Source organism: Aphelocoma coerulescens, chromosome 3 (assembly GCF_041296385.1).
Source record: "Aphelocoma coerulescens isolate FSJ_1873_10779 chromosome 3, UR_Acoe_1.0, whole genome shotgun sequence".
In the NCBI taxonomy this organism is placed as follows: Eukaryota; Metazoa; Chordata; class Aves; order Passeriformes; family Corvidae; genus Aphelocoma; species Aphelocoma coerulescens.
This window is the reverse complement of record NC_091016.1, coordinates 23,492,963-23,513,535: the sequence shown is the minus strand read 5'-3', so window position 1 is coordinate 23,513,535 and position 20,573 is coordinate 23,492,963. Positions and strand designations below refer to the sequence as shown.

The window sequence follows — 20,573 nt, the reverse complement described above, 5'->3', positions numbered from 1 at the left end:
TGGCTCAGCTCCTGTAAACCATCATATTACATGCTTGTGGTTAGAGGGAGCAGTTTTATTGGAAAAAATGTTTCCAAGCAACTTTTCTACATAAAAATAACTCATTAATGGAGAATAACCCTGGGAAACAGCTGGAAATGTCTGCAACTAAATATCGATGCAAAGTGAACAAATAAAACCCCAGAAGAGATACTGTGGCAATATGGGCACTTGCTCATTGCATGACTCCACCTTCAGGTCACTCATCTCAGTTCAGTGTTCACTGAGATCCTGCTTGTAGATCCTGAGACATCAGAAGTACAGAAGCTTGCTATACCACATCACTAATAGTTCTGCTAAGAAGGTAAAAAAAAAGATATTTTGTGCCTGATAAAAAGAAGAAAAAAAAAGAGTGATTTGAGAAACGGAGATGAATCAAGTTCTACTAAAAAAAGACTGAATATTGAACCAAGGGAGCAAACAAGAACATGGACTTCCTTTTTTTTTTTTTTTTTAAAGCAGTTAAAAATAGGTGAATTCAGTAGGGAATCCTTGAATCCATCAGTGTCCTATTTTAACTTCAAGTTGTCTTCCTTCAACTTCTGTCTGTGGTGTCTCCTCTCAAAGGTGAGGCAAACAAACCTCAAAAACCCCATCATATTCCTCTGTACCATCTTTTTTCTCCCTTGGCTGTCTCTCTTACCAGAAAAAAAATACACTAAGATCTGTTTGAGGTGGCCTGGTCGTGTTGACAAGCAAGTCTTTAACCAGAAGTCTCACAAGTATAATCAAAACCATAAGGGACTATTTCAGGAAAGTGTGCGAGCTGCTGGGGTGAAGGATCTACTGTATATGGAGAAATCGGTGTCTCTCTTCTGTATTCCTCCAAAATGGCACCAATAATCTTCCAGGTTTGGGATTGAATTTTGCTGGCTTGGAAGATTTATTTACGTTCAGCCCTTGCCTATATGAGACAATTTTGAGCGTCGCTCACCTCGACATTAACAAGAACATACCCCACCTTCTTTTACCCAGCTCTCAGAAGTAGTTTCTCCTAGATAAACACAAGAAGAAACAGCAAGCAGAGATCTCACATAGCCTCTAGGCTACAAATGGATCATTATCTACACAATGCTTTTCTTCCTAAACCCCACACATTGTCAAGATTATTTATAGGACTTCTCCCAGAAGTAGCAGCTAGCAATGTAAACAGCCAGTATGTTTCATGGGTGTACTGAATACAAAGATAATTCTGGTTTTGCACTTTCCCTGGGTATTTTGGGAGGTTTTGTCTATGAACTTGGAGACTTGTGGGGCCCTCAAAGCCAAAATAAATAAAATTCACACTATTAAACATTATTCATCGAGCTGAGAGGTTGCAGCATCACGCCTAGAATGGTGGGTGGCTTTTTAGCAAACACTCTTTGCTGCTGAATGGGGGGCAGATTCCAAACTGAAAATTGCCTTGTGCTTTTGTGAAGTTAGGGTTTAGTTAAGAGAGATCTTTCAAAGGTGTTGCTGAGAGGTAACAGTTTAAATGCCCCTTAGTGTGTTTGAAAACCTCTTCTCCTTTATGAACCAGTTCACAGGTCCAGCCCCTTTTGCACTGCTCAGGCAGAGTGGCGCCCTGGTTAAATATTTAAGACTCAAAGCAGTGCCAGGAGCTCCTGTGTCTGCATCCACACACTTTTCTGGGCATGCTGTCAGACAGAGACAGCTTTGCACCATGTGTGGGCAGCTACCAGAACACTGCAGCACATCCTCTCTTAGAGGATATCTTGCAATAAGGTCTAGAACCAGCTCCAAGATCCCTCATCTCCATGTTGCTCAGAAGTTCCCAGGGGTCAGCTGCAGATGTCTAGTGCATCCTTTCTTCTCTTCCCCCAGATCTTAAATGGGAATGAGCCATTTTTATTTGAACACTTGGCCTTCCTTGCAGTAGTTCTCAAGAAAAATTCAGCACACTGCCTTGAAAGCTGATTGTGCAAGCAGATATGACACAGGACTGGGAGTCAGAGGTTACAGCTTTCACCCCAGCCCTGCTTTTAGCTGGGGTGAAAGGACAGAAGGACCTGCAGAAGGACACTTTGCCTCTCATTTCCATGCCAAATTTCTGGACTGCAAGCACTTTGGCTTAAGGATAACACCTCCTTACATTTTTGGACAGCATCAGTCTTGGCAGAACTCTGCTTTTAGGTGAATCCAACCATAGCAGTAAAAGGCAGCCCATAGACAAGGTCCCAGGATAGTGAACATGATCCTTACAATAGACAAAGGTTTTCAGCTGAAGACACCAAGAACTAAACCCAGTGAAGTTAAAAAAAGCAGTTTCAGTTGAAGACAATGACTTCTAGACCCAATGAAATTAATGAAGTTCTTGTGCAACTATACAGCTTGAGTTTTCCTTACTATTTTCACCAAGTCCTTCCTGCTAACCCATCAATTAAAGATAAGGTTTGCTAGTTGCACAGCTACGAAGCACTGTCACTAAGCATTCCAGCTGTATAAATAAACACTTGGGCAATTGCTTTGGATTTAGGCAATAGTTTTAATTGCTACTACAGAGCTATTTAAAGAAGGTGCTCTTCCTATTAACGGCCAAAATAAAACAAGCTGAGGGAGCTCATTCTTGATGGGTGGATGCCAGCATCACAACTCAATCCCATTCAATTAGCTCTCATTAGCACCTTTCTGGCATTATCTCCGTGAAGAAAGGTCAGTGCCTAAGTGAGGGAGAGAACAAGCTTTCCCCTGACTATCACCTCTAGGCACTGAAGCTCACAGACACTGCAGTAAAGTCAGTTGGCCTGCGAGTCTAAAAAATTATTTGGAAATTATGATGCCTGACATTTCTCTGAATGCTACAAAAAGTGCTGCAGTAACTCACCACCTTATTCTTCAAAAACCTGTGCGGTTGATTCAAAAGGATGCAACAAGCAAGGCTCAAAACAGGAAACAGAGAAAGGGAATATGGTGGGGAAAATGAGGCCAGGCAGCAAACCAACAAGAAACAATAATATTTTCAAACCATCACCTATTCATGGGACGTTTCTCATATTAACTTGGATTCATCTTTCTTCCCTAATCTCATATCCTCAACTGTCTTCATGACACTAAGTATTCAGGGATATACAGAGTCATTTGTAAAACTATGAAAGTAATTTACTCAAGAGTAGAAGTTGCAAAAAGGTGAATGGAAAGACTACAACTCTAGTCCAAGCCAGGAGAGAGCAAGAAGAACAGCTATGTTAGTCCCTGGCAGAGGAAAATGAGCAGAGCAGGGCCTGCAGAAACATAGCAACACATAACTCTTTCTTGGGACAGATTACAATGGTGATCTCTATTGCACAGAATACACACTTAATAGGCTTGATTTTCCTCATTAAACTTCTGGGCTTTATTTGCAGGGTGAGCAGAGAGGAAATCGAAGAAAAACGAAAACAAAGAAAGAGCAACTTCCTGAAAGGACAGGAAGCAAAAGTAAACTCTCTTCAAAATAATTTTTAATGGTCACATACCCCTTGAAATTGAGAAAGTATAGAGTAAGATGTGCAAGAATAAAATTCTTCCTATTTAGGAGATACCTGAATACATTCCTGCATAATAAGATCAGATTGTAGCTAAAGTAAGAGTGTAGAGACATGGAAACCCAACAAAGCGGTTGATGTCAAATGCCTCTGTGACATGACAAGAACATGGAAAATTTGGAAGTAATATTTAGTTGAGCTGCTCATAAACTTTTCACAGATGGACTGAGAACCTTTTAAAAAACATGACTATGTTAGACAAGAGCGATCTTTAACAAATACTTGGCTCCATGGCATTGGTAGCTGCTGGGAAAAGCAGCTTGGCCATAAGAAATCCTTCAAGAAATTGTCAAATAGGTATTACAGGTGATTGTTCTCTTTAAAAACAGATCAGTTTTGAGGGGTGCAAGCATTTGGAAATCAAGAGATAGAATGATTCTACCTGCATTGAGAAGCACAGGAGGGATATGCTCCCAAATTACATAACACCTATATTTGGTGGGAATCCAAATCTGTTGAGAATCTCTTTTGGTTGAGTTCCCAAAAGTACTTTTCAGCCTGAACAGTGCTTATAAGGAGAAGTAAAAAAAACACCCAAACCAAACCCAAGCCCAAACAAACAATTAAATGGAAGCTTTACAAGATTTTGCTCAAGAAATATGAAAACATATTATCCAAAGTGAGATTGTGTTTGCCAATACCCTGGTGTGGACGTCAGCCTGGTGGCTGTGCTGGAGCAGGGTGTGCTCTGAAACAAAAGTGAAACTCAGTGAACCCATGTTTGAGATGCCCACTACTTCTTGGTGACAGGCAGTGGGATGAAGTGCTTACAGTTATTTGGTTGGTTCACCCCTAAACTGATTGGTCTGAGATTTACTGTAGAGTGAATTTTAACTGGATGTCCTTAGTTGCAACAGTGTACTGCATTTTAATTTGGTTACTTAGCAGCTTTCACTAAGAGCAAGCAACATGCTGTAGGAAGAGAAGCAGATAAATCTAATTTAAGCACCTTCCCTGTTTTTTCAGGAAAAGGACAGGTCACAATTGTTTGGGAATAAAAGGTCAAAGTCCAATCTTTGCCCAGTCATGCACAATCATCACAGAAATCCATTCCTCACTGTCAGCAGGAGACAATACAGAAATAAGTGCATGATGACATCTACTTGTGTTAAAAATAGCAAAACAAAATAAACAAAAAAAACCCCAAATTAAACAGCAACAGCAGCCTGTTTAGTTTAAACATCATGGTATCGACCCCTTTAAGCAGATGAGATTTGAGCCTCTGGGAGTTTCTGGGATGAATCTCCCAGGCTCTTGCAGCAAAAGGGTCTCTCTGACACTTGCTGCTCTCTCCTTTTCCCTCCATGCGCAGTCTCACACTTGCCCCAAGTGGCTGAGCTCCAAGGCACCATTGCTAGCCAATTGCCTGTGCTGTATTCTCCTGGGTGGAATAAAGATCCCTTTAAAAATAATTGTTTCAGTGAGGAGAGAGGCAGAGGGTGTGCTAAAGCTGAGCACGAGGCTAGAGAGCTCCAGCTAGGGAGAAATGCTGGTCTGGTCTATTTGTTTGCCTCTTTAAAGGGCTGCTTTAGGGTCTGACTCTGAGTTCAAGATTTTCCATGCTGAACCTGATTTGAACCTGAATCAGAGCCCAAGTTTCCTTTGGACATAAATCAGTTTAGGGACAAGATCTGTCCAAAGACACATGTGAGCAACTCCTGTTGAAGTTAAAGGCTGATGTGTGCGTGCACAAGTCTGTGTAACTGGAGGAAGGTCATGACTACGTGCCTATTTTATAAACTTTGGGTACTTGTTTGATGTGTTTTTTGTCTTTCATTGTCTCTGTACTCAATAGAGATTCTTGTTTCTCAATGTTTGGAAAGAACAAGGCTTCTCCTGACACTAGCTGTTCCTCACAGAATACATCATATGTAAGTCTTGCTTGATTTCCATCTCAGTCAAATGTTTAAAAGCAAGTTCTAGAAATGAGCTGGCACGCACATGACGCACATGTTGTCTCACTGGAGTGAGCCAAAACTATTCAAGATGTCCTGCAAGACTGAAAACTTTGAATCATCTTCCCTGCACCTTCTACACTGTTCTGTGCCATCTCTGGGCTCCATGGGGCTGCACACATCACGTGTGTACAGCAAGCAGTTCACCTGGAGCAGGTAGAGGGTTTTATTTTAAAATAAAGCCCATAAAAGCATTCACCTTCAGAAGAACCATCTCCCAAAGATTATTATCCATTCTGAGATGTCTTTTTCCCCCTCTGGAAAGAAGGCCTCTGGATTTCAAGATAAATCTAAAAGTGTTAATTAACCTGCAGATATTATAAGGTAGGAAGAAAAAAAGTCACTGGGGGAGCTGTATGGCCCAAGCATGGAGCACATGGAAAGTTTCTTAGAAAATTTCCCCCCCCATCAGAGAAGACCACTCAAAAAATGAAAGCCAGTTTGAAGTGGGAGTGGCAGCCTCACACCTTGAATAAAGCAAAGAACCTAAACAAATGCAGAATTAATTACTTCTTTAGGCAGCAGAAGAAAGCTGTGTATCACAGGCGTGTCATCAAGGGAGCAGCTTTGATAAACATGGTTGCTCTATTTGGTCCCTCCCTACAAAGGGCCAATGCTGTTTCCATGGCAGATATGACTTAGAAAAGGATGGAGTTTGCTTTCAGGTTATGATAACTTTAAATACTTAACAACTGCCTTTGTATACTGCATTCAAGAGCCTTTTTTTGTTTTTCTCCTGAAATTTAAAGCAAAAGTCAGTTCAACATCAAGCGTAGAGTTGCTCTGCATGTGGAGAAAAGCTAATACCTTCAAGAACAGTACAGTATGAGGCAGATCTCCATACCTTCCAGGTCTCAGGGAGAAGGGAAAACAACACTGGATCAAATTTAGCTTTGGCATAAGCGGGTGCAATTCCCAGAGGGATTTGCACCCGCTTATGCCAGGACTGAGTATGGCTCGTGGAACTTGCAGGGTGGTCGTGTAATTAAATTACATGGTGGTTCTGTGTATTTCTACAATGCCAAATGATGCAATATTTTTTCAAAAAGGACAGCTGTGCATTATTTAAAACAAACTAATTGACTACCTTCATTACCAGTTTGCCCTCAATATTCAGCAGATTTTCAAACCGTCACTGAGGCATCTTAAGCTTTTGTCTTTAGACAGGACCACTGACAGTCTGAATTATACTCTGCTTCCTCCTTATTAGAAGTTACTTATAAAAAAAATACTGCCACTGTGGTCTACAGTTCAATGAAGTCCATTGTAAACTCCCCAGTATAACATAAACCTCCCTAAAACACATAAAATTATTGGCTCCCAAGACCAGTCTCACTGAAAGAAAGCTCTGTATTTAGTCTTTGCTTAAAACACAGGTATTTGGTAGGATGGAATTCAAACTCCCAACTCAGTTTTAAAAGGTTAGGTCCAAGGAAAGTTGACACAGACCATGTAATTTTAATTAAAGAAAGATTTGGCTCCTTTATGGCCGACAGGGGCATTGTAACATTGACATATTGATGCTAAATAATTATGAGTCCATAAATAATTCAGTATATAAAAACGTTGTATGGCTGGTGCCAGGTAGCAAAGGGAAATAGCACTGAAATAGCTGCTGTGCCAGGTTACTGCTACAATGCCAGGGGATAGACAGGTAACATGATCTAACAGCTATCCAAACAGTGAATGCCACAGGCTGCATTACCCACAGAGAGCACTTGGAAGTGGAAAACCAAGGGCTCTCCAGTTTTGTCACCTCAGTATTTTAGCACCACTGTCACAGATGAAGATAAACCTTTAGGAGTGGTACCAAGGAGAAAAGCAGTAGAGAAATCACACACAGAAAGAGAAATATTAAAAAGCAAACCAATGATGAATTTAAGATGTTTGATTTTTTTATTATTATTCTAGGAGCTAGGAAAATACCACAAACTTATTTCCATGGATAACCATCCACCTTTAAGACAGAATTCAGTTCAGACGTGCTCCTGACCCTTTGGTTTTCACTCTCCATGAACTTTCAGAAGTTAAATATTCGTTGGCACACGTAACTGCGGAAAATAAACTTTAAACCCCCCACCCCCCCACTCTGGAGTATTGATGCCAGAAAGATGGTATTTTAAAAATTTATTTATTTTATAGTTTGATAAGGAGTCTTTCAGCTCTGGACCAAATTAAGCATATCAGACAAGTTTGTAGTGGGAACCATACCCATGGGGTTTCCCAAATATGTTTCTGCTTTGTGCTATTTGCTGTGACAATACTTGAAACTATCCATGGCTGCTTTGAGATCAATACATTTTTCAAGCAGTGAACATGAGAATGATGGGGAATCAGAGGCCTCAGACAGGTACAATCAAGAAATCTGTCTAAAGCTTCACAGAGTTGCACACAACTGAACATTAAATGGAAAGGTTCTTCATTTAACTATAAGATAGCAACTATATGCCCCAATTTCCTAGGAATGCTCATCACCTGCTGTCCTGGGTTGCAGTGTATTCTATTACCATCCTCAGGAGCTGTTGAAATCAGGTGGGGCAGTGTTTCCTTGCCTCCTCCCCCCAGACTATATTTCTGTTAATGGCCCATCATTGTCCTGCTGCATGACTCAGAGATAACTCCCTCCGGACTATCTTCTGTTAATGAGCCTAATCAACACTTGGCCTCATGACTCATTACCCCATTGTGAGATGCTCCACCCAGAGGGAGGAGCCAAGCATCCCATCGTGGATATAATCTGAGATTCCGAACACCACAGACACCCCTTCCACTGGATTTCCAGAGGACAGGAGCTACACAGCCACCACTGGACCTTCTGAGGAAGAGCAGACCTTTTTTTTCTACAGGATCACTGCTTCAGAGGACTGCAGCCACCATTCTACCAGACTGCTACCACCACCCTGCCTAACAGGGACTCAGGTTGTATCTTGACTCTGTCAGTTTGAACCAGTGTTTTCTTTTACTTTTTTCCTTTTCTTTAATTTCCCCATTAAATTGTTATTCTGACTTGGTGCCTCCCACTGGTTTGTTTTCAAATTAGTACACCTACAAAAGCTCCATGGCTTAAGAAATACTTTTCCCTATTTGTTTTCCAAGATTATCCTCCCAGGTTCATCTTCTACTTTTGTGCTACTTTCCCTTTAGAAAGACCCAGTGGCTTCATGTACCTCTTGACTACAGGAGTTGCATGGATTATGGGTTATATGGTCCAAAATGAAGACGACTGACCACCTGTCACCAACAAGGAGTCAAACAACACAGCTCAAGAAAGAGTATCTAATAGCAAGCACCTTGCATTGGATAAAACTTGTTTATTTTATCCAAAGACAACTGTGGTGCTAGGAGATTTTATCAAGTCAGGGCTTAAAGAACAATTGCTGAGGAGGAATCAAAAGGAAATGCTTGAACTGCTCCATGCATTTGCCAGAACTAAGACTACAATAATCCAAGAAAACACTTGCAGCCCCCATACTGTATGGTTTTAGTAATTTACCCCTGAAGATTTAGTTTTCCATGCTTGGATTTGATTCATTGCCCCATTCACACCTACCTGCAGATATTTGTGCATACTCCAAGCTGCCCCCGTAAGTACAGTCATGTTTGATTTTCATTAGTGTATTAGAGCAGAAAAAATAAAGAAACCCTTTCCATCAAGGAAATAGTCTTCAAATATCTGTGTTCCCAGATCAGTGTCTGTACATTCAGTGCCAGACAGACACAGCCAGTCCTACACACACTGCTGGAAGGCTGAGCAGCACTAGGGTTGTGAGAGAGCCAGGCCTCCCTCCAGATTCTCACACACTGGCTGTCAGGATGCAGACAGCCACCACTGCCAGGTCCCAGCAACTGCAAGTGGTATATGAGCAGCAGAAGTGCAAAATAAAGCCCAGGAACACTTTAATATGCCAGGGTTGCTGAGGGGATTGTTTTGTTTGGACCCCACACAACTCTTGTCACATCTCCACTGCAGGTGCAGCCTTTTTTCATCTTCAAAAATCAAGACATTTCCTTTCCCATAGTTCAGGAAAAGAATAGGCTGTTTCTACTCCAACCAAAATGGGACCTCCCACTGAATGATTCCTTCCCTCTCATTCCTTTCCTCCCCCAAAATGACAGCTGCCTTGTGGATGCTGTTGCAAGAATCAATGTTACAGGCAGACCTGACAGCTTGTTAGTGCAGTTTGCTCAGCTCGAAACCATCCTTCCTCCTTTTTTAAAAGGGGAATATACCCAGATTCCTAGTGTCACTTCACAGGTGGAACCCACACTTCAGTTTTTGGAGAAAGAAAGGACCCCAAAGGGCTGGCTTCACAGAGTTAGGGAGTGGTCTAGACAAGAGAGTACCCCTGAGTCTTCAGCATGACTCACAAGAGCTTGCAGTGGTCACTTATCACCACATTTATTTAGGAGGGGAGCTTTGCCAAGGCCTCAGCACTGGCCAAATTCAATCCCATCCAAACCAATTAGGCTTTGGGGATGTTTTCAAACCCAAGAGGACCAGAGCATGTTTAGGACAGAGGGCACAAATTCTCAGTTCACTGCAAACAAGACACAAGCCACCCACCACAAACTCACATGCACACCAAGCATTGGGAATTCTAATAAAATTATCGCTCTACTTTTTGCTGAATCCTGCCAGATTATAGAAAACCAAGAGAAAAAACGCAGCTTGAAGGAGCATCTCATGTGTAAAGGGCCTAGGGCATTTAACACTGAGAGAGGACAAAATTGTGTGGGGAGGAGGCAGAACAATTCAGTGATCACAGTGCACATGCTCAGGAGCTATGGAGACAAAGCTTAAAATAGAGAAACCTAAACAGGGCAAAAGCAAGCTGGATAACACCATCCACAGCTTACTGTTATAAAATGAGCCTGGGCTGGCAGAGAGGCACCACTGACTTCTGGATGGCTTTTCCAGCTGTTCTAGAATCCATCTCCCTGATGGAGCAGGGGCATCCCTGTTTGGAAGCCACCAGCATAGCTATTGCCACCTTGGTGGAGCCAGCTTTGACAATCACATACATTTGTACACTGGTCAGAATTAAGAGTCAGAGCTTTTACCTTCTTTTATACCACTGTTCGTATGAAGCTCCATGATCCCCTAAAAATAAACCAACAGAACCCCCAACATTATTCCCATGGCCTGATACAGTCAGTCCAAAGGAAAGAGTAACATGTGCCTGTGCAGATGGTTTGCTTTCCAAGAGGCCTTTGTGATTTGTCAAATTAACACCTGGAGAATGAGACAAGGAGGAGTTTCATCCCCAGGCAGAGTGGGCCATCCCCCAAGTTTCCTCACAACCTCTTTTGCAGAGGCAGTTCCCAGAAGAGGGAGAGAGTGAGCTGATGTACACTTGCCGTGTGTGGCCTGACTCCCATTTCCAAGCTCTTAGCTCCTTAATTACCCTCCTTCCGAAGGGTCAGGCTTTGGCTAAAGAATACCCTGCACTCAGTTATGCCTCATCCTAATGAATGCTAATAAAAAACACTTAGATGACTAACGCAACATAAAACTCTGCCCTATTTCATTGCATCTGCTTAATAAGAACCTCACTTAATATCAAATTACTGCCTGCTCAGCCAAGGCCTTGTATTTGTGGTAACAGGGCTGTGAGGCAGGAATATCAAGAGCTGCAATATGGAAATTCCTCACTAATATTCTCTGCAGGGCTGTGCAATTACTTAATTCATTTAGCTGAGCCAGTCTGATGGCTCGGCCAACTGTTTCACAACACCGAGCCCAGTGCTAGGCAACTGGCCTCCCCGCGGGCCAGTCCTGCCGGATCGCTTTTCCTGGGACCCAGCTATTAACAGTTGCTTGGGGGATTTCAAAGAGGATCACAGATAGTGTTACCAAATGAATGGGCTTGTAGTAGTGAACATGAAATCCTGCTTCCTCCCAGTCAATCAAATGCCAGCCAGAGGATGCCCCGTGAGACAGCAGCCACAAAGAAACAGTCTTAGCCTCCATTACTTGTATCGGGGAGCATCAGGGCATGGATAAGTGTCTGCATTGAAAAATATTCCCTCTTGCAGTTTTAGAGAAAACTTCCCCAAAACTCCATGCTGTTGCTCCTCCCCACAGCTGCTTGACTCAGCTGGTTCCTGTAGAAACTAAAGCTCTCAATACTGCACCTCAGATCTTTCAGGAAAACTTAAAAAAAAAAATGTAAACAGTGATGATTCCCAGCTCCCATGAACAATGACTTACCAGAAACACTTTCACACACATTCCTTACAGCTTTAATCAAACCTTAGACAACAATATTTTAGGGGAAAGGATTTAGTCAGTATACTTGAGTTAGAAGAAGGAACCATACTAAAAGAAAAAGAATGCCAAGTGTTACCATTCATAAGCCATGAGTGTTAAAAACTATTAAAAAGCATCCTATCATTAGTTTAACTCTGTACACAGTTTTGGCAAGTCCAAATACTGAAACATTTTGTCAAGTCCTGGTTTACACTTGTAAAAAAAAAGCTATTGAAAAAAATGGAGAGGGTGTAAAAAAACCCACAACCCACAAATGTGATTCAGCATCTGTCTTATAGTGGAATTTAAAGCGTTTTATTTGCTTAGTTCAGTAAGAAGCAACAAGATCACAGAATATGCAAGTCTTCACAGGAAGAAAGTGGTCTAAAAAATGTGATGAACAGCAGTAAAAAATTACCCATGACACTCAAGTCGGGCTGACTCAGAGTATACTGTGATGGGCATAGGCTAACAAGCAAAGCAATAGCTCTGCTAGTATCATTTTCAAAACAGATGTCTGTCTCAGAGATACAGTTTCACCAAATAAGTTATCGAGCTCAGGGAAAGATGTGGATGGAAGGCAACGGGTCTGCAGCAAGTCAGACTACAAGTGGTGTTGGATGGGGTGTGGTGCAAGGGCAGAGAATGACAAAGAGAAGAAAAAAAACCACCCTGAGGAATCCCACTGGTGAGAGAAACCTGCCCAACTCATGTGAGAAGCACAGCTGGGCAAGCTCCTGCTGTGCAGGGACTCCCTCCATGCAGGGCATTGCCCTTGAAACAAGACAGCTTGTCCCTACAAATCTCTGTCTGAATGGTCTTGTTTTCACCATGACTTTCCAGCCTTGCAGGCACCCTTGCAGACAACGCACACATGCTAACATGGGAGAAAAAAAAAAAAAAAAAAAACACTGGAAAACAAATATTCTAGCATATATTTTCCTATAAGAGGAAAAACCACACAGAGGGCCAGGAAACCTGCATTGTTTCAAGGCTCTCCAGGGCCAGCAGATGTCCCGAGGGCTGCGGAGAAAAGCGTTTGTGGGAAAGGTCAGTGCCTGCATTACACACCGAGGCTGCTGCCTCCACACCACGTCCACCTCCCTGGGAGGCAAAAGGGAGATGGATCAGGGACACAGGAGAGCAAAGTAGCACTGGAAAACGGGATATGCCTGCAACAGCACACTAATACCTCCGAGTGTCTGCATTTAGCGGGAAACAGTGACCCCCATCTCTTCCTGCTCCATAAGGACTTCTGCAGATGGCTTTTGTGGTCCCAGAGCTGGAGCAATACTATCAGCTTCTGCTTGTACCACTGCTGTCTTGTACAGGTTTACCCCTTGCACAGTTTTTACACTCCTGCTCCTCATAGAATGCTTGGAAAACAAAAATTTGCCTAACTTTGGTAACTATAAAAAGCTGTTTTGCACAGCAATCCATTGCTTTCCACATTCCCCTCTTCCAACTTTCTCTCCAGGAAAATTTTCGCCCTCATTTGCATATAAAATATCATTCCCCTTGCATGACCTCCCACCCCCACATCTACTTTCCTGCTCTGCAACCCACAGATTATCACCAGCAACATGCCAAACACAAAATTCAGTAGCAACCTGGGGGCCTATCAGGATTCAACCTTCAAATCTTGTCTGATTTTGTATTCAGAGGTAGATTTCAATGGATTTCTGGCAAAGCCCTGAAAGGGTTCAGATTTGACTTAAAGCTGGAAATGCACTTCATGGGAAGGACAGTTGGTGGGAAGAACCTAACCCTTTTTTATCCATGGATGCACAAACCATGGCCAAACTTTGGACTGGAAGAGGAATCCTCCTTCTCCAAAATGGCCTCATTTCTGATTCAATTAAAGTGAAACAACCTTGCTCTACTGTTAGCTATGTCATGTCTTCAGATTCAAAGCCAGGACGTGTCTTCAGCTGCAAGAGGCACCACGAGACTCAAGAAGAGGAACCCTGCATCTGGTCATTTAATGTTGCTTATACACCTGCTGAGAGGGGCCCACTGTTATGTCCAAAACTGCTGCTTTGGGTTATTGTCATGGCAGAGGGACCTCCCAGGGGCCCAGCCCAGAACATCACACTCTGGCTCAGCTGATGAGCCCTTCAGAGGAGTTGACATAACAAACCATCTGGAAGGGACTTGCAAGAAGGAGCAATGTGACTCCATGACACCTACAGCATCAAAAACATGGAGCTGTATTGCACCTCCCCCAGCAGCACTGCAGCTGTATTATCACACACTTCACTGTCTATTTCCCCAAACCACTACAAGTGGAAAAAAAGAAAAAGTCAAGTCTAAGTCATCAAGGCTTACAAACAGACAAGAAAGCAGATGAAAACCTGTGCAGTCTTCCAGTGAGAGATGACCTTCCCAGGCTTGTGTTCAGTCTGACAGCTCCCCATTTGGTAGCTACCATGGGTGTGGGGAACAGCAGTGGGATCAAAATCACAGACCCATAAGGAAGGAAGTCCCCACAGTGTACTGAAAAGGCAAAATCCAGGTGACCTCTTGACAGATGTGTGCTAAGATCAAGAAAATGTTCTCCCACAAAGCCCTTCTGAGTTGCTGCCTCACCCTGCCCGAGCCCAGAAGCCTGCAGGGCTTCCTGGGTTTGTAGAACTGTGGACAGAGCAGGTGAAGAGGGATAAGTGACCCTGACACATGGCAGCTGGTGACAGAGCCACTCAAGTCTTCCCTACCACCCTTCCCAACCCGGGTGCAATGGTCCCAGCCCACCACAAACTTGTGCAACCCCTGGCAGGAAGCCACCGAGCAGGGCTGATTCCTCCAGAGCACAGCAGAGAAGTGAGCATATGGAAGGACACAGTGTCCTCTAGAGGCAGAAAAATACCTTATAATTTGGTGACAGAGTAGGACAGGAGAGCACTGGAGAACAGGATTGTGCCACAAGAGCAGAAGGGATTGCTCCAGACTGGCAAAGGACAGGGTGGAGGACCACTGCTGGGCAGGGGAGGGACAGGCAGGCACCAGGGGCAGGACCTGGGAGGGACAGGCAGGAACCAGGGGTCACACCACCTGGTTCCACCACAATGCCCCCAGTACAATGGGGATGGCCAAAATTCACTTACTCAGATCCAAACTGCATCCATAAAAGAGCTCCTCAAGGCTCCCAGATGTCAACTCCCAAATTTGGCAGCTTTGCTGCCCATCACTCCTCTTCTACTCCTGGAGGGGGTTTATAGCCATTTAAGTTGCCAAACACAATCACCCTGGTGGTGGGTGGTCACACAGGGAGGTAGCCCCACATGGTGGGGTGGCTGCTTGATCTGGGCTCTTAGATCAGGTAAAACAATCTTTGTGAGGATAAGGAGGAAAAAAATACATGCAAGTGCTCTGTGAAGTGCTGCTTTGGGCCAGGAACTGTTTCTGGTGTTTCCAAATAGGAGGAGCCCATGAGTTTGAGTAGTCCTGTGAGGCTTCATACAGTTGTGGAAAACGAGGCTCTTAAGTACTCTAAACTGGCTTTCAGCTAGAATCCTTATAAAACCAGGAATGTCTCCTACATATCTTTCAAAAGTAGTCATGATTTAAATAAAACGTTGGGAAGAGAGGGAAAAGGTTAATATTGCTGAAATAGGCTCAATACTCTTTCCAGAGGCACTGTTCCATGAAAATAGGTGCTCATGCAGAAGATCCAGACCTTTCCCTCAGTACCACTGCAGCATAGCTGGTGATAAACACCAGCCGCCACAGGAACGCAGGCCAAAAATCCCTGCACAAGGAAAAGCACACTGGGGAAAGGCACAAACTGAGTACCTGGAGCAGCATAGAGGCAAGAGGCTGTTGGACCAGCCCTGACCAGTTTATTGCTGCTCTCTCCTATCCCTGCTGGAGTCAGCAGTCAGCCTAAACTCAAAACACTGGGAGGGCTCTTCCAATCAGGAGTATAAAATTAGATTTGCAAATGCTGTGTCTTTGCAAGACACTGTTGCATCCAAGTATGAAGGTCTGATGTTTGACAAATGAAGAATCAAAAGAATTCAAGACAAACCCACACACATTGCCACACCATTTTCCCTCCTTATCCTCTCCTAGCTGTTAGCTGCTGCTGCTATTGCCTCAAAACAGATATCACAGAGAGTGTCCTGGCACTCACTCACCCGAGTAGCCCCAGCAAAGCCTTTCTTGGTCAGCCAGGTCTTAAAAGTCCATCTTTTGAGCACCAAACTCTATTATTGTGAATATTACTAAACTAAAGAGCATTCAGCAATTCCCTCTAGCCCAAGGAGGAGGACAGCTGTTCCTCCCACCACCCTTTTGGCTTGGCTTTAGACAACACGAAGCTGGGGAAGTCAACCACAGTATAAAGAATTATTTATAAACTGGTAATAGCTGCAGAGCAACAGATACCAAAGAGCTCTGCTCCATGGAGGGAATGCTCCGAGTGCTGATACCCTGCTTGTTCACCAAACAGCCACTGAGAAACCAGATGTCCACAAGAGGACTGAAAGGCTTTATAAATTTATAAGAGGCTTATAAATGAATATGCAAGCTCTGCATCCCAGTCTTGCAGCCCTAGGTGCTAAACCTCCAAATTCTAGCCTAGGAGAGGAAGGAGAATGAAAACAACTGAATTTCAGTGGTTTTCTTAACTAACATTGACCACTGGCCAAGCTTAACCATGTGGGGCCATGGCTGAACTGATGGGAGGTGTCATCCCATAGCAGAAGTCACTGCACTCCTGCTGCACCCCACGCAGCTCCAGTAGGTCCAGCAGGGCTGAAACAACACATCTTCCTGCTCAGGGAGCATGATCAAGGCAGGCTGTAGGATTAGCTGTGAGCTCAACACTCTGAGAACCAAGTATTCTTTATATTTTTAAGTAGCAAAATGTACCAAGAAGTGATAAAAAATAAAATTTTGTGCAAATCCCACACAGGCAGGATTTTTAAGCATGAAAATGCAAACAAACACAAACCAAAGCCCCTCAGTACTAAGCTCACCCGAAGACACAAAGCTCTGTTTTTCAGGCCTGATCAAGACAGTGGATCTAGGTTTGATAGAGTATCAGAAAAGTTTCCAAATCAGGAGAACCAGTGGCTCTCTCGGGCAGGGAGAAGTATCCTTACTCACCGGGACAGCCGGTTGGAAGCTGCACTGCTGCGGCATGCCCAGAAGGTGACAGTGTTTGTTAAAATTTTGTCACTACGGCCCCTGGGCAGCCGCTATTTGCACCTGAGCAGGACCCAGCGCTGATTTGAAAAGAACATTTGAAAGGTACATTATTAAAAGAAAAAAGTATTGAGAAATAATTCTGTCTGTCTGGTTAGTTTTCTGCTCTATTTTTGAAGAATCTGTCTCTGAACCAAGCAGAAAATGCTGTGCACTGAAGCAAAACTCATTTTTGCCTTGTTTTTCATACATGCTTAAGACCACAAAAGATATAAAATTTTCCCTGGAGTAAATAAGGATTTCTGTAGATGGTTTTGTATCTGTCCCTACCATTCTCCATTTCCAGGGACAGGTGGTACAAATTAATCACTTTTTTTCTTTTCTTGTCTTTAGATTTCTCTTATTTGTGTCATTATTCACTGAAATTATCTACTAATTAATAACTCAATAACTTCTGAGCTGGAAAGAAAACAACAACTGAAACGATCTTCCCTGAAGAGCTGTTGTGTTTGACAAGCAAGCAAGCAAGCACACTGTGAATACACATGGAACCATCTCTTTCTGGTCCCTAAACTATAATTAGAGCAGGCACATTGCTCATGCAGCCATGTAGTGCTGCTCAGTGTGGTGGCAGCAGCATCCTGGTCGGGATTTGCTGGTTTGCAGGTTTTTATCCAGCACAAGTCAACACCTGAAACACCAAACAACCAGGAACCAGCCCAAACACGAGTTCTTACCTCGTCTCAGAGGGGTTACAGACTCCTCGACCTGCTGAGGATCCCCCACGGAGAAAGATCACTTTCTTCTCTCCTGGATGGGTCCTCCCTGCAATTTTTAAAGAGGTGGAAGTCACAAACCTCAGAAAAGTATTACTGCATTGGAGAGAACAACTCAATGGGCAGGTTATGGTCCAGTGAAAAGGGCCAAGAGGTGAGTATTAGTGGTCCAGAACCCCCAAACTGGCCATGGTTTGCACACCAAGTGCTGATATTATGTTTTAAATCTTTCACCTATCTTAGCAATTACTGTGGATTTCAGTGATTTTGTTTACTATTACTATCATTAGTGGCAGTCAAAATAGTTTCTTTGGAGGCTTTCTACCTCCTTTATAGGAATCTGGTATGCTTGGAAAAAAAAAATCCAAGCAAAGACTAATGCTAGTACACATTGCTATGTTTTCAGACTTTCTTATGTTTGTCCACGTCAATAAATGCAAAGTACAAGCATGTTAGAGGTGTCATCTCAAGAGTTTTGTTTAATTTTTCATAAGTTCTATGTTCCTTTACTCACATTCTTGGGGAGATTGAAAACAACACAGCCTTTTTTAATTTTTAACAAGATCTTCTTGTCATTAACAACTTCAAGACCATATTTCAAGATTAGAAAGGAGCATTAGTATGAACTGTCACAGCCTTCCCTGATCTCCTGCATAATACAAGTTAAAAAGTGTCCGCTCTTAACCTTCCTTAAACTTTGACTGAGCTCTGGTTACTGTCAGCCAGCCAGAGAGGGCCACAAGGATACTCTTCTAGCCCATACACACAGATCCCAAAGTTACCCTGAACAGGTTGATTTTGTAGTAACCATTCCTTCCTGCCACCACCTAATACCTTTTTTGGCATAAAGGTCAAGTTAACACTTTTTTGGATAATTTCCTTTTATAATAGTAGAAAAAACAAGATGATATCCTAATCACAGTCTATAAAATAAGGCAGATTATTACATTGTACTCCACCCTAAAGTACAACTTCTCCATTAAAAGCCAAACCTGATAAACAGTACTCCTTCTCCAATGAAAGACACAAGAAACCAACTCTTTGAATTTCAGGAGCCTGAAAAATCTCCTGAATAGCAGTGAAACAGAAATCACCAGCCATCCTCTTATAGCATTGATCTTCTCCCAGGTGTTTTGTTTAGGACACACCTACCTCTCTCTTGGGACCCCTATGATAACATCCAGCTGGCTTCCCTCTCCAAACAGCTGTACTCCTCTACCTTGGGCTGTTCCCTGATGGTACCTATGGAATGGGTCCTCTTCCCTCTCCATGAGAAGCATGTCCTCGTGGCATCCCTCTGATAGCACTGCAGGTGTTGGATGACTTTCTTAGGAACAAAATGACCTCTTAACTCCCCTCCCACTAAAGGTATTTGAAAAAAGCACATTTTCCCCACACTACTGTGTGTATGTAACAGTTAAGCTGTAACACCTGTGTGAAAGGAGTCGGGTGGTCTCTCTCTGTACACAGACTGCCTGTCCTTACAAACTACACCATGCCTCTGCTCAGTATTGGCAGTCTTTTCTTCTCTGGGGTGTTAGGACTCCATATGTTTCTCTTTTCCTCCCTGAAACAAGAGTTATTTTCCTTATGATGGGATGGGCAACAAAGCCTGAAAGCAGTATTCTGCCCAAAAAGGAAGGTGTGATCGCCAGAAACAAGGAAACAGCTCAAAAGAGTTTTCTCCCATAGGAGCAGCTCTGCCTTGAATAGACCACTTAAATACCTCTTAGATCTGAAGGACATGGCAAGGATAATCATGTACCCATGGCATGTGGAGCTAGGGAACCACTTGGGGTGAAGGTTGGTCAAAGGTCTCTGAGATGCCCCCTTGAACACAACTACCCCTGTTCTCTTCCTAACTTGAGTTCATCAATTAAAAGGAGAGAGATGAACTTTTATCCTTCTCACACTAAAAATTTGCCATTCAAATGAGTCTATGAGCTCATCTTGAGCTCTCTGACCTAGCCAGACACTCCTCCTCTGGTTCTGGAGATCAGTCTCCTGACACTGTTCATGCATCCACAGAAATAATTATTCAGACAGATGGGGGTAGGCAGGCAGGAACAACTCTGGGCTACCCAAACATGGAGATTATGGCCCTTCAGAAAGGAACCTTCAGCCTCATGAAGAGATCAGGAATCCTAGACTTTCATGGATGATGTGGTAGGAGAAGGACTCTGATCCAACGATGAATATCCTCCAAAGGGAGCAGATGTGGCACAAGAGCCTTTGGAAAAGACCCAGCAATCCTGCCTGCTAGTGGGGGAGGGGGAAAATCCTGCTTACAACAAGATGTTCCTTTTTGCAGAGGAAGGTGATGACAGCTGGGATGAGGGAAGGAGAAAAAAATTCAGGGCAGCACCCTGTGTGGGAAAAGGTCGTTCCCCTGCGTGCCACAGCCAGCTCGCACTCGGAGCCCGCCAAACGGGTCACTGGCTCCAGCCAGCCCACACTGTGGGAAGGGCTCGCAGCCCACATGCCAGTGTGTCCGGGCAATTTCCATCTATCTACATTCAGGGCTGGCTCTATGGATGGAAATGCAGCAGCTCTTTCCTTGGAGGGGTGGGCAGAGGACGCAGAAAGAAGTGGGGAAGGAAATGTCTGCATCTGCCAGCTCCCGCTGCTTCTGGGCCACAGCTGAGCATCATCAGAAGCCACATGAATGGGATGATACTGCAGCTCCTCGGTTCAACAGAGCTGCTACCTCTACAGGGCGAGTATCCCACCTGCTTTGAATGGCTTTCTTGTCTCTAATTCCCTCCTCTTCAGGCTTTCTTGCCCATTCCACCTAGTTTCAGGGAAGAAAAGAGAAATACAACAGAGGGAAATACTAACGAACCAATGTCATTGCTGTTTATTGAGTTCTACCTGTTTG

General features: G+C 43.5%; 1 long non-coding RNA gene across 1 annotated transcript in view; it reads right to left on the bottom strand.

The window, feature by feature from the left end:
- Positions 1–18,774, bottom strand: part of LOC138107794 (uncharacterized) — a 36,566-nt gene extending 17,792 nt beyond the window's left edge. The window contains exons 1-2 of the long non-coding RNA XR_011149703.1: positions 18,688–18,774; positions 17,657–17,744 (exon numbers count right to left, since the gene is read on the bottom strand). This is a non-coding gene — a long non-coding RNA (uncharacterized lncRNA). The remainder of the gene's footprint in view (positions 1–17,656; positions 17,745–18,687) is intronic.
- Positions 18,775–20,573: the final 1,799 nt, after the last annotated feature.